Raw genomic sequence first — 15212 nt, forward strand, 5'->3', positions numbered from 1 at the left:
TCTCTCTCTCTCTCTCTCTCCTTTGTAGATCTTTCTTCCTCCTGGATTGTATTTTCTTCTCTCTTCTCAATATTTGAAGCTCACAGTTGAATAGGTATCCAATTCAATACATCTAAAAATATTTTAAACATTGTGGTTTTTTCACATATATTTTTGTTGGTTATTTTATTTACTTGCATTTCAAATGATATTCCCCATTCCTGGTTTTCCCTCTGCAAACTCCCATCCCATCCCCCTCCCACTGCTTCTGTGATGGTGCTCCAACACCCACACACCCACACCCACTCCCATCTCCCCACCCTGGCATTTCCCTTCACTGGGGCATCCAGCTTTCAAAAGACCAAAGCCATCCTCTGCTACATATGCACCTGGAGCCATTGGTTGCTGTTTTAGTCCTTGGGAACTCTGGGGGTTCTGGTTGGTTGTTCTTCCTTTGGTATTACAAACCCCTTCAGCTCCTTCAGTCTTTCCCCTGTCTCCTCCATTGGGGATGGAAGCACCTGCATCATTGGTGAACATTGTGTTTTTAATCATGCGTCAGTAAATACCTTTTCTTGCAACACTCTGTGGCACAGTAAGTAATAGTAGTTCCATGTTTTCTATCATTTCCTAAGTAAAATTTCCAATGTAATGGACAATTTTCTCCCCTATTAAGAAGGAAAATAAATCTAGTAGAAATTAAAGATTCTCAGTTAACAGAGAGCAGAGTGGGTACTAAGGTTAGACTGGGCTGGTACCAGCCTACAGAAGTTTCTAGTCCAAAACAAGTTTATAGTGAGATTTTGGGCTCATTTCAACAGAAGTTATCTGTAGCTCAAAGGATCATTGCACTACCTGTAGGAGAGTATTTGTTATTCCTTAGTGTCCTTCAGAGTAAGGTGCTTACTGTTGGGAGTATTTTAATAGTAAGCCAGATTAGTAGATACATCATCTTCAGGCTAATGAACTGTCAGTATGCTGTGTTCTTATGAAAACTGACTTTCAGTGTTCTACTTTATTCTGGAGAATGATAATTTGAAAGCGATGATAAAATTCATTTATTGAAAAGGCAGCAGAGTGATAAGGAAATTAAAACTCATGACTAATGAATGTTTTAAAGAACCAGTGCTATTTGATCTGGAGAGAAAATGGCCTGAGTTTCACAATTTTTATGTCTGCATTTAAATTATACTAAAAGAGAACCTAATAAAACTCTACAATAGTTCAGTTGAGCATTGAAATCAACAAAGAAATACAAAGATATCTTTACATGGTTCTTCCCCCATCCTCAAAGAATAAGTATAAAAGTTACAGATGGATAGAAAGATTTGTCCTTTAGATTGAACCAAATTTTAATGGAATTACTCAAGGATGAAATGAAGTAGCCTTTCACCACCACTAAACGTATTCAAGCACATGCTGGAAGTCTACCTGACATAGTAGCTAGGGAAGTAAATTAGCCATCGTGTGAGTGATTGAACGGCCTGACCTTTAAGCACTTGCAGCCTTAGATGCTATGATTCTTTCATGTGTGCCATCCCTGTCCCTTAATATCATAAATAATAGAGATATAACTGCCAAAAGTTACATTTACATGGTACATGTAAATCATCTGCTTGCATATATGACTTGGTGCTACTATTTTAAATTGAAGAAAATTATAAAGAACTTAAGACAAAGATGTAACAATTAAAACTATGAATGAAAGGGAAGTCAAATGTCTATACATTGGTATATGTCTACCTTGGTAGTGGTAACTCCATGCATCAAATACATATTTTACAGGTAAATGATAAACAATACTTTTGGAAAAATACTTTTTTAAAAATATAAGTGAAAAGACTTGGGACTAACTAATATAATTTCAGCACTTCTTTATATTTCACTGAAAGATCCTTTTGCCAAAAGTGGAGTATTTTAACCCTTTCCTCATCTCTAATGTCATGTCTGTGACAGTTGAATACATTCCTCTTGATGAATTTTATAAGTCAAGACATTTCTTTAAGTCAATATGATCCAGTAGGGAAAGAAGCATAACTGCAAATAGAGAGCAGACAGCAGAGTTGTGGAAATACAGGAACAAAATTTGATAGGTTTCCATGGTTTCTTAAGAAGAACCACTAAAACGCTTAGGTTTTGGGTTTTGAGAAGAGTAAAGACAAAATGAAAAGGGCAAGAAAACTGGCTAACTCAAGGGATATATTGAACTTTCCTGAATAAATTAATTTTTTTGAGCCACATTACTTTTTGTTCCAAATATTAGCAATTATTATAGGTCTTTTTTTTTTTAAGTTAACACAATTGTTTACTGTATACAGTGTTGTTCTTTTTTTCTTGATGGGGTTGCCATCCCACTTTCAAAAACTTTGACCCAGAATTGTTCCTGTCTAAAAGAACTGCAGGGACAAAAATGGAGACGAGACTGAGGGAAAGGAGGTCCAGTGACAGCCATGAACTGGGATCCAGCTCAAGGGGAGCTCCAAGGCCTGACACTATTACTGACATGGCTGCCTTCTGAGAGGTCCAACAAGCAGCAGGGAGTGGTGAGATCTGGTGGGGTGGATGGGGACATTCTCTTGGAGTCTGGGGGGTGCAGAGGTATGGAATGAGGAACTGTGGAAGGGTGGACTGGGAGGGGGATAATGACTGGACTGTAAAAAAAAGATTAAAGATAATTAAAAGAAAGAACAATACTGAATAAACTCTTAATAAGCCCTATATGTAGTTTCCCAGTGTGCATTATTTCATTATGCAGTTTTCAATAATGGCATGACTTTTTCCCCGTAGGTATGTATATTGATGTCTGTGACTTTAATTCCCTTGATCGATGTGCCTGTTTTTATACCATGCTATTTTTATTACTACTTTGTAGTACAGCTTCAAATCAGGAATGATGGCACTTCCTGGAGTTCTTTTATTGTTCAGGATTGTTTTAGCTATCCTGAGTTTGTGTTTATGTGAGTGTGAGTGTGTATGTGTGTGTTTTCATATGATCTGAGAATTGTACTTTGAAAATCTGTAAAGAGTTGTGCTGTAATTTTTTTGTTGATCTTAGTACTTGGTTATTGCATCGAATTTGTAAACTACTTTGGATATGATGGCCATTTTTACTGTGTTAATTCTACTGATCCACAAATATGGAAGATCTTTCCATCTTTTGATGTCTTCAATGTCTTTCTTCAAAGGCTTGAAGTTTTAGCATACAAATCTTTTATTTGCTTGGTTAGAGTTACCCCAAGATATTTTATATTAATTGAGGCTATTATGAAAAGTGCTGTTTCTCCACATTTCTTTCTGAATTCATTTTTAATTTATGTATATGAGGACTACTGGGCTTGATGTATGTGTATTTGTGTGTGTGTGTGTGTGTGTGAGAGAGAGAGAGAGAGAGAAAGAGAGAGAGAGAGAGAGAGAGGAGAAATTTTTATCTGGCTACTTTGCTACAAGTTATTATCTGTTGTAGACGTTTCCTGGCAGAATCTTTAGTGTCACTAATATATACTATCATATCATTTGCAAATAATATACTATTTCTTCTTCCTTCCCAACTGTACCCCTTGATCATCTTCAGTTGTCTTATTGCTCTAGCTAAGACTTCAGGTACTATGTTAAATATGGATGGAGAGAGTGGACAACCTTGTCCTGTTCTTGGTTAAAATAAAATTGCCTTGAGTTTTTCTTCATTTACTTTAATGTTTGCTATGGGCTTTCTGTAAACTGCATTTACTCAATCATGTTCATTTCTGGTCTATTCATAATAACCAGAAATTGAAGACAACCTAGATGTCCCTCAACAAAAGAATGGATAAAGAAAGTTAAATATATTTATACAATGACTTATTACTCAACTGTTTTTAAAAATGGACATCATGAAATTTGCAGACAATTGGATGCAACTGGAAAAAAATATCATTCCATGTAAGGTAACCCAAACTCATAAAGATAAATATAGTATACATTCACTTATATGTGAATATTAGCCATTAAGTAAACAATAGCCAAGCTACAGTTTATAGATACAGAGAGGTAAGAACTCAGAGGAAGGGACTGGGGAGACACGGATCTCTCCGGGAGAGGGAATTAGAATAGATTTTATGGATAAACGGGAGGAGGGGGGAAATGGAAAAGGCAAATCAGATAGAAGGGAGGACAGGTCAGATTGAGAGTAGACATGCTAGTGGGGACGGAGATTGAACTGAGGGGCATTTGATGGGTGATGGGAAATCTAGTACAGTGGAAAATTCCTAAAACAGATGAAGGCGATGGTAATGAAGATCCCATGTAATGGGGATACAGAATCCCAACTGGCCATCTCTTGTCACCAAATGAAGCTACAGGGACTGGTTATATTCAATTGTGATTTTGGACAAAGGAGTTCCTTGGTAATCCTCAAACTACCCAGGGTGTTGCCAGAGCAATATATTACTCTCTACAAACTAACAGTAAGGCCCCACTGCTGAAGACAAGGCACACATAACACTTTGGACAAGGAAAGGTCAAACCAATGCCTAAACAGAACTTTTACCCCTATGTTCTAATGTCTTTGGTATGGGAAGGTAGTCTGCAGGCAAAAAAAGAAGAAAGAGAAGAAGGAGTAAGAGGAGGGGGAGGAGGAGGAGAAGAAGGGAAGGAAGGAAGGAAGAAAAAATGTAAACACCAACCCCATCGTAAACACCAACCCCATCACAAACCCTTTGATCTACAATAATATACAACTGGAAAGAGATGCTAGAGCTGTGGTGGCATAATGCTTGTGATAGTACCAGAGACCATCTGACTTGACCTAAGGCCCACTCCATGAGATGGAACTCAAATCCAACACTGATTGTATAATCAAGAACCAGAAACATAGGGTAAAACCAAATACTACTGCTATAAACAACTCCTAAGGCTATTCTGCTATTCTTATAGATCACGAGCTTATTCAGCCATCATCAGAAAAGCTTCCTCCTGCTGCAGGTTGGAAAAAATATAGAGACCCACAGCCAGGCATTACATACAGAGAGATAGACCTTTGGCATACACACACAGCTCAAAATGAAATGTCTCCAACAAATCCCTTCAGTAAAGCTCCAGGACCCTGACAGGAGAGGAGACAGAGAGTTAAGGGTCAGAGAGGATGGAGGACACAAAGAGAACAAGCCCCTCTAGATCAACTGAGAAAAGTTCATATAAACTCACAGAGATGGAAGTACCAACCACAGGACCTGCCTGGGTCTGCAACGGGTCCTTGACACTTACATTATATCTTCCAGCTTAGTATTTTTATGGGAATCCTGAGTGTGTGAACAAGTGGGTCTCTGATTCTTGTGCCTTCTTTTCAGCTCTTTTCCTTTTGTTGGTTTGCCTTCCCCACTTCAATGTGATATTTTCTGCTTTATCTTGTATTTAACTTTGTTATGTTTTCTTGTTAGCTCCTAAAAATGTCATGTTCATGTGTATGGTCTGAGCTGCCATTTGAAGTCATGTTGATATCTATGGCCTATAATGTACTCTGAAACCATATGGAAGTCCATGATTCATGCTGTAACTGACTATAAGGGTCAAGGAAGCTTCTTTTGCAGTGGTATTAATGCCTACAGACTCACAGTTGAAAATGAGAGACAAAGAGAGCTTCTGTGACAACCATTCTCTCCCCTCACCTCTACTCCCAAAAGAGAATATCAACAGGAGGCCATTGAAGAGGGAAGCTATTGAAGAGAACCCTTTAAAATTGTGACAATTATGCGGAAGTGTAGTTCTTCAATATTGATAGCTTCTGACTCTGACAGGGTGGGGTTGGGGAGATATAGTTATCTTTAAGAGACTGGCCATTGAGAGTTTGACCATACTCCAGTGAGTATAAAAGCAACAAAAAATGGACTTGTTTCCCTTCTTCTTTTGTTTTTGCTTTGAGAGGGAGTCACAAGGCATTTCTGGCCCTGAGAAGACTGGAAAGTGGTGGTTATATTATGTGAAATTTTCAAATAACCTATAAAAATATTGTTAAAATGTCTGCTGTTTTCTAATAAGAGACAGAAAGAAGTTGGATTGAGATAGGAGGGGAAGTGGGAACAAATTGAGTAAAGTAGAATGAGGTAAACTCTGGTCAAGATATATTGTATAAGAGAAAAATTTATTTTCAATAAAAGGGAAACAAAATTTTGCCAAGAAAGGAAAGAAGGAAGGAAGGAAGGAAGAAAGGGAGGGAGGGAGGGAGGGAGGGAGAGAGAGAGACAGAGAGAGAGAGAGAGAGAGAGAGAGAGAGAGAGAGAGAGAGAGAGAGAGAGAGAGAGAGAGAGAGAGAGAGAGAGAGAGAGAAAGGTGTATGCTAGTTTGGCTTAATAATCACATGCATTCTGTGAGTCTTTCTTTTGTTCATTGACACAGGCTATTACTATTTGTGAAACCTCAACAAGTCTAAACATGAAACCATGAAGTCAGAAACAACTGAGCAGAAAAATCTGAACAATGCATGCTTGTGCAGCACACATGACTTCCCAAACACACTCTTGAACCTGGTGTGCACTACAGACAGACACAGAGAAGAAACCATTGGCAGAGGAAGTACAAAGGTCAACATTTCAATTCTTTCCCTCCCAGGTCAGGGAGATCCAAGAGGACCATCTGAAAATGCTTTTAACTTTCAGCATGTCACTTGGCCTCTTAATCAGGGAAGCTAAGGAGGCCCCACCAGACAGACTATCATGTGTACATGATATGAAGTGGGGAGTCAACATAAAGGGAAATTTACACCATACTTCGAGTGGAAGCTATGGTTAAGGAACACATTTTCACAGATGAAACAATTGGTTAAAAAAAAAGCTAAAAGGCCTGGGAGACTTCTCTCAAGCCTGTGACCCTTATGGACAAATGGTTGTTTTGACTATTTTCATGGTCTTAAACACAGAACAGAAAAATGTAACCAAGGATTAAAAGGACTGTATGCTTGTTTTTTTTTTTTTTTTAACAGTTCAAGAAATCACACCTCCCAGAAACTAGAGTTAAATCCGTATGAAAAGTATTTATATTTAGAGAAGTATTTCTCTCTAATGATTTTCTTCTTCATCAGGAATATCCTCCCTAGATATAAGAGAGTATGGCTAGGGCATACTTTTGAAACTGCAATACTTAGTACTTGCAGTACATTCTTAGCCTAAAAATTAGATGATGCTCCAATCTCTCTTCTTCCCTATCTTGAAACCATCTTGGAAAGATGTCATGTAGATTATAGCCATTTCTACGTTATCAGCCTGCCTGGAAGAGATTACTGTGTTTATCAACCTGGAGTCCAGCCTGGAAGCTCAAAAAAAAATTTCCTGAGAAAAAAAGATATCAATGAATAGATGTTCATAAAAGATTGTACTCATAAAGGAAATGAACCGACAAAGAGGTCCTAATGGAATGTAATTCAGACATTAAAAATCTCCTTTGTTCTGGCTTCTTTGGGTTCTTTGTCTACAGCATGCAATGTTAATTACTCTTGCCTTTACTTTTCCCTCAAATCTCTCTCTAAACACCAAGCACTTTCTTTCCTACACCAGGCTATTTTACAAAGGTAAAAATTGATGTGGACCTTAGATAGGCCGACTGGAAGGGTACTCCAACTGCCATACTTGATGATCGCACCGAGCAGTAAGAAGCTAGGTTCAATTTTACCTCAATTTTCTAAATAACAGTATGGGTGATTTCTCCAGAGAGGGCAATGATGATGACAGGCCATAGAAATGGGACTGTTTAGGGACAGGGCCATTCCTGTCATTGGCCATAAGCCAGAAATGTTGATCTTGGAATGGGGACCAGAAATGCCACAATTTGGTGGTATGGACTTTGATGTATGCTATGGTTAATGATTTTAGAGACATCTTCAGAGACAGAGATGTTACAGTAGCCTTTATAAGGGCTCTATAAAGGCCTATTAAAGAGAGCTATTTCTTTGTCCTGGAAGAGACCTAACATTCCAAGCTATGTAACACATAAAAACTAATCCAAGTAAGTTTATCAGTCAATCACCTGGACATGAGACCAACCCCAAGAAAGAAAAGTTTACATTAAACCATGTTAAAGAGATAGGAAAGGTAATTTTTCCATTCACAAGGCATATTTTACTTCCTAGAATCCTTGCCCCTGGTGCAGTTTCTTTGAGAAGTGCAGCACTGAGATCCTGTTGGGTATGCCTACTCTCCTAGGTGCCCACTCAGAAAAGCTTGTCTTTTCCTTCCCCTTTACTTCTGTTTTTCTCTTAAATAAAATCAAGAGTTTAACTGTGCTGTTTAAACTTTCTCTAAAGTTCTCTCTGCCAAATGATGGCTTGTCCACTTGCCAGCTTAACTGTAATTGCATAATTTTTTCTCTTTCTATTATCCATCTTTCTCCTCTGTACATATGCTAAGATTTATATATTACTACCCTGGAGGTTTTCTTTAAATTCTAATAAAATTGTCCTTGAGCTAAAGAAAGAAAGAAAGAAGGAAAGAGAGAGAATGAGAAAGACAGGAAAGAAAGAAGGAAGGAGGGAAGGAGCACAGAATTCCAGTGTCTGCCAGTATGATGGTTTGAATGAAAATAGTTCCCATAGGTTCATGCATTTGAGTGTTTGATTCCCAGCTGGAGGAACTGTTTGGAATGGATTAGGAGGTGTGTCCATGTTGGCAGAGGAGTGTTGTTAGGAGTGGGCTTGAAGGTTTTAAAAGACCATGTGATTCCCAGAGTCTCTCATTCCCTGACTCTTAGACTCATATCTGTATGAATAAATATAAACTTCCAGCTACTCTAATGCCATGCCTGCCCACCCTGTAACCTGCCATCACCATATAGCCTTGAAAGCTCTGGGCTGAATGAGAATAGGCCCCATAGGTTTATATGTTTGAATGCTTTCATCTTAATTGATAGAACTGTTTAGAAAGGATTAGGTGGTATGGCCATGTTGGGTTCAAACTGTGAGACACAAATGAAATATTTTCTTTTATAAGCTACATTGCCTTAGTGTTTTGTCACAGCATTTGAAAAGTAATTAAGATAGTTAGGAGTAAGTATACTGTTCTTAAGTGTGTCCCTGGGATAAGAACTAAATATTGGTTAAAATTCAAAAGACCACTGAGATCTCAGATCAGAAATGACAATAACTGCAAGTCTATTGAAAGAGAAAATCAAAATCTGAAAGTGTAGGCAGGTGGCTCTGAGACAATGTCACCTTGCCAACCTCTCCCCAATCAGCTCCTTTATCTCCAAGCTTTGACCAAAATGAAGACCAAGTGTGGTGCAGTAGACACAGGTTGCAGACTCTGATAGAAGTCAATTAGGCCTTAGTATGGGACCTCCCATCTAACAGAGAAATGGGTGGGTGAGGAGAATCTCTGGTTTTGTTCTGTTTTCAATCTGTTGATTCTCCAAGTCTCACTCTAGTCCCAGACATGGCCAACTAAAACCTTTCAGGAAAAACCTTTATTCTAGATTGTTTTATGTTTATAGGAAATAAGCACTAAAATACTAAATTATGATAAGAATTTCATGTTATCAATGACTCAGTTTACATTTATATGTGTTCATGGCAAGACCAAATTCATATGGATGCCTTTACTAATTTGTATAGATGTTTTAACACTATTGTTATTTTAGAATACTTTATTTGTAATTCCAGTCTTCATTAGTCAAAATCTTAGTTCATGTTTACCTTAAATATATTTATTCCTCTGGTTAATTTTTCTATTCATTATGTACTGTTTAGCCTATGTAGGTGCATAGTCTAGATTTATATCACCAACCACAGTCCTTTAAGATGAATACAAGACAGTGGTTATAAACTTGTTGACCAAGTCAGGGCACCTATCATTTTGTTCTTCAACCACTAAATAATTTTCTTTCTTTTTCCTCAGCCTATCTGTCCACCAGTCAATCATGTGGAGGCATGAACTTGTGTGCTTAAACTTTAATATTTACCCTTTTCTAACAAAGAGTTTTTAAGGCTTTATCCTTAGCAGCTTCTTGAACTCCTGCTGTTGGTCCTCTGTGGAGTCCCCATCAGATGAAAGTCTACCCTCAGGCTCTCTAGCTTCATCTATAGCTTCACTATGAATCACTCGCCCTGATTCAGTTCATACTAGCTTACATCTTCTGACATTATTATTATTTTCCATTCATGACCTTGTTTTGCCCTCAGGCTTTAGAGCTACCTTTTCTTGACTAGGTCTTGGTTTTTCTCCAGTGTTACTGCCTAACATATGCAACACCCCTCATCATCTCTACCTGTGGGAAAAACCCTAACCTTTTTCACTCAAGTAACTCTCTTAAATACTTTTAGTAGATCTCAGCTACCTTGAATCAATAGAGAGTGTTACCTTTCCACAGAAGTAGAATTCTAGAGAGGGGTCTTCAAGCAAGGATAGCTATAGGATTTACTGTACTCCTGATGGTTATTTACCTCTTGCAGTAAGATAAACTTAGAGCCCCTCTGCAGGATATTGTAATTGACTCCTTGGGCTTCCGTACCTTCAGGTTGTCAAGTAGAATTATTATTCTTTATGCTTTTCCTACTGACTTCCTCAGCGTAACTCCAGAAAATGGGTTATATAGTACAATTCCCCTGCAGCCCTGCTCTCATAAAATGTTAGCTTTAAAATGGCTTCTTCCTTGTAATGTTTCTTTATTCCTTTCTCTATTATATGAGGGCACATTTCAGAAAATTATTACAATTATCTGTAGCCTGTGCATTTGAGCAGATAATCCATTGTTTCTCATCAGCAGGCAATACAAACAAAAAGCCCTGGGTAACATTGAAATGTATACCTAGTTCAACACCTATCTTTTCCTCTTAATTTTAGGAAAGTTTTCCAACATATTTCCTACCTTGATGGTTAATAAGGAGCCAGAAAGAATTAATTGAATTTTACTTTGTTTTCCTTCTCATTTATAGTTGTTGATAGCAAGAGAATGAAAGATATCTATCTGATTATGTTAAAGGAAATTTACTGAGTTTCTCAAACATACCAGGCTCAAAGCTAAGTAGTGTTTTTCACAGAGATGAGAAAACTTCCTGGTTGAATATGTGGGCACAAATGCAGAGAAAAGAATACTGTAGGTGTAGGACATGAGAAAATGGTTAGAGAAAGCATGCAAAAGAGGTGATGCTGCCTGAGAGGAGCCATTTAAGGATTAGCAGGGATTTTCCAGATATAGACAAAAGTTTCTTTCAGGCCAAGGGTACAGCATTAACAAAGGCATGCAATAAGAGAATCTGCAGAATATGCTGGGAGGGCAGTTTGTTAACTCTGAGGGGTTGGGGGTGGAGCTGCTATGTAAGAATGAGCATGGAAATGGAGACTGAGGAGGCCCTAGTGAGAGGGACTTACTTTCTTCTAAAGAATCTGGCCAGGCAGTGGTGGTGCACTCCTTTAATCCCAGCACTTGGGAGGCAGAGGCAGGTGGATTTCTGAGTTCAAGGCCAGCCTGGTATACAGAGTGAGTTACAGGACAGCCAGGACTATACAGAGAAACCCAGTCTTGAAAAACCAACAACAACAAAAAAGAATCTAACCCATAGCTAAAACTTCTAAACAGCCATTTGTGGATTTAGGTAGGAGAAAGTCATTACTATGTTATTCATCCATTTGAAAATTTGACCTCCATGTGGCTAGTGGTTTAGAATGGGTCGAAGCTAGCCACATGAAGACAATCATTAAAATAATATCGAAGAGAGTTTTAAGGCCCCAGAAACAGAGAAAAGTTTAAAAGTGTCTGAGCGATAAAGTCTTGTGGTTTTGGATTTTGTTGATGATTTCAGCTGTGTTGGTTTAGGACCAGCCCCCACTCCCAATATAATCTCCTCTCATGGTTGTGATTTGTCAGAAACAGATTAGCACTGTATCTTTCTACAGAATGATACTTTATTGAATGAAAATAAATACATAAGGTCTAGTGGCTTCAGGGCCAGCTATTCGCCAGCTATTCCTGCTTTCCTTGGTAAACCTGACTTAGGTGAGCACAAGTTTTGTTGTTGCTCCTGCTGCTGTTATTATAGTCTTCCTTAATATAGTAATTAACTCCGAAGTCACACTTTTCATATCACTTTGGAAACTATCTCTCTGTGTATGTATATAAGAAGGGTACAGAGTGACTAGAAAGGATAAAAAGGTAAGAAGTCTTCAAGAGGCCTGTGAACTCCACAGCTGGGAGGTAGACAGGGTTGTAAGATAAAGAACCTGAAGCAGCTCTAGGGTAGGAACTAGTGAAGCTACTGGCAGGATGGATTCCTGATAGGCCACTCTGAGCCTCAGGCTTGAACGTGAAATCACAGAGCTGAGTCCCCCGAAGAAAAATGGCAACACTCAGTCTAGATGAAGGTATGGGTGAATGGATAAATTGCAGGCTGAGAGTAAGGAAGAGGAGGATGGGCAGGGAGAAAGTTGAGTAGGCTGCGTAATCTGTAAAATCAAACATAACTGAAGCCCCCATGACAGAAGTGTTCTGCTGGTCACTCCATTATGGATACACTGCTTTGGGCGTTAGAACACAGGCCTACACCTTTAAAAGATAGTAGTCACTCTCAAAGGCCAGATCTCACAGTCCAAAAAGATTGGGTTACTCCTCCTTATAGTTCTCTCCCTGGGGCTGAGTTAGGAGGCTGTGCTGTGACTTGACAGCTCTTTGCTTATCGTTCCAGGCTCTTCCATGCTCTGAAGGCTGCCTTCTAAAAAGGCTTGTTCTTGTATGATTTCTTCTGCTGGAATAAACATTCTAGCCAAAATCAATGTGGGGAGAAAAGGACTTATTTCATCCTCCAGGTTATAACCCCCCAGAACTGAATGAAGCCAGGGAAATAGGCAAGAGTTTGAAGTAGATGCAACATGGGAATGCTGTTTATCGGGTTGATCCCTCTAGCACAAGTTCTGTTACCTTTCTCATCCAGACTCATGTGCCAAGAGATGCTACTGCCTGTAGCAGGCTGAGCCACTGTACATCTAACAGCAATCAAGAAGAGGCTCCCTTGGCAAGTATGCCCACACACTGATCTAATGGAGAGAATCCTCAGGGGAGGTTCCCCCTTCCTGGGCCTGTCCCTAACAACCAAGATCAGGTGTCAAAAAGCTCCTTGTCACCATCTCTACCCCTTCTGGTGGCCCCTTTCATGTTCTTCGCCTTCTGTGCACGTGCCTCTCATTCTTATTCTTAATGAAGGTAGTCTCCAGATTTTAAGGACTTTCCCTTACATATGACTCTTCCGTTTTTGTCTAATGTTCTCTCTCTTTCACCTCAAGGCCCTTTATCCTAATAAACTGCATCTTCAGAAGAGAATTTAGACTCAGCTTTTAGTATATTTAACAGTGCTTAGATTCAAGGATAGCAGGGTGCTGCTATTACACTGTTAAATGCCATTCACTTTCTATGGTCTGAGTGAGGTAGTTACTGTCCCTGATCTGGTATGTGCTTGGGTCTAGGTTCATTGATATATCAATACCCCTACGCGTCCCTACTGTTTCATTTCGCCCTGATACATTTGTGGTTTCTATTCACAGAAACATGTCATTCATAGGTCTGTGTTGAAGGGTGCTGCTGACCTAATGTTCTCATTAACATTTCTACCCAGGTACATGGTCATCCTCCATCTGGAAAATGGACTCCAAAGCTGCTTGTAAAATGTCATAACCAGAAAATTTCTCCTTTGCACACTATAGAGTAATTTATATCAGGGAACTGTCTGATATCAACACCAGGACATTTCTTGCAGTAAAAGGCCTGGTAGCCATGGCAACTAGTTACAATGACACCTAGATCTATAGTAATGGTAGTGAATCTACTGGTACTCCCAAATAAAAGGGAGAGGAGAAGATGGCAGGGCCCTCACCTAGTATTCCAGCCATTACTCCTTTCTGTCCCCACCTCTGCTGGAAATAGTGTGAGGAGATTCTATATATTCCAGAAGTGGAAGGATGACTGAAAGGACTCCATAATGCAGCTTCGAAGAGGTAGTTCTCTGTGATGAAGTGGGACTTGGCAATGATGCAGCTGTTTTGGAGTAAACCACACTCTAATAGGTAGTAAGTAAACCCTGACCCATACTCTACAAGTCAGTCTAAAATCCTCACAGATATTTTCTATATTTCCCCAGGAAAAGTTAATGCAACATTACCTTATACTGAAGTCAGACTGATTTGGATTTACGCAGGTTTCCTTCAGAATTTTTATGATCTTTATTTTAAGACACAGTGTACTTCTGTGTCTTAGGCTTGCCTGAAACTTAGAATGGAGGCACGGGTGTTTTCAAAGTTGTGCTAATACTTAGTCTCCAGAGTTATGTGACTGTAGGTACTCATAGGTATCAGCCAATATACCGCCTTGTATCTTTCACATTTAATTTTTTTCTTTTTTTCTAAAAATGGATTTTTTTCTTATATAATATATTCTGATTATGGACTCCTCTCCTACTCGACATGTTGCCCCCAACACCTCTTTCATTCCAGAGTTACATTCTTTCTGTCTAATCTCAAAATAAAGAGGCATCTAAAGAATAATAAAAAATAAAGTAAGATATAATAAAATATACTAATATAAAAGGAAAGCTAATCCAACAGAGTTGGACAAAACAAACAATCAGAAGGAAAAGAGCCAAAGAGAAGGCACAAAAAGTAGATATCTCCTCATTTTTATATTCTGGAATCCCAGAAAAACACTAATCTGGAAGCTATAATATATTATCAAAGACTTATAGAGTAAAATAGAGATTAAAATATAAATAAAATAAAAATTAAATAAATGAATAAAAACAATAAGATGAAATTTTAAGAAGGAAAAACTCTGATATGACATTTTAAGGTAAGGAACCTCCAAAGATGCTGTTGGGTGCTTACCATTTGGAGACTGATTCTTGGTTAAGGGTCAGGGCATGTAGCCACTTTCCCTTTCAGCTCTAGCTCCTCATCTGGTACAAACCTGCACAGTCTCTATGTATGTTCTCTCCGTCTCTGTGAGTTCATGTTGCATACGTCTTGTGGAGTTTAGGGCCTCTGGTTTTTTTGCTGTCTTCTATTCTCTCTGGCTCTTATACTCTTTCTGCCTCCTCTTCTTCATGACAGTCCAACCCTTGAGGGGAGATATTTGAAGGAACCATCCTGTTTATAGGTAAGTGTTCAGAGGTCTCTCAGTGTCTGTAGAATGTCTGGCTATAGCTCTCTGTATTTGTTCCTATATGACGCAGAAGTTTCTCTGATGATGGTTGAGCATGGCATTGATCTATGAGAACAACAAAATGTTATTACTAT

This window comes from Mastomys coucha, unplaced genomic scaffold, assembly GCF_008632895.1.
Source record: "Mastomys coucha isolate ucsf_1 unplaced genomic scaffold, UCSF_Mcou_1 pScaffold6, whole genome shotgun sequence".
Lineage (NCBI taxonomy): Eukaryota > Metazoa > Chordata > Mammalia > Rodentia > Muridae > Mastomys > Mastomys coucha.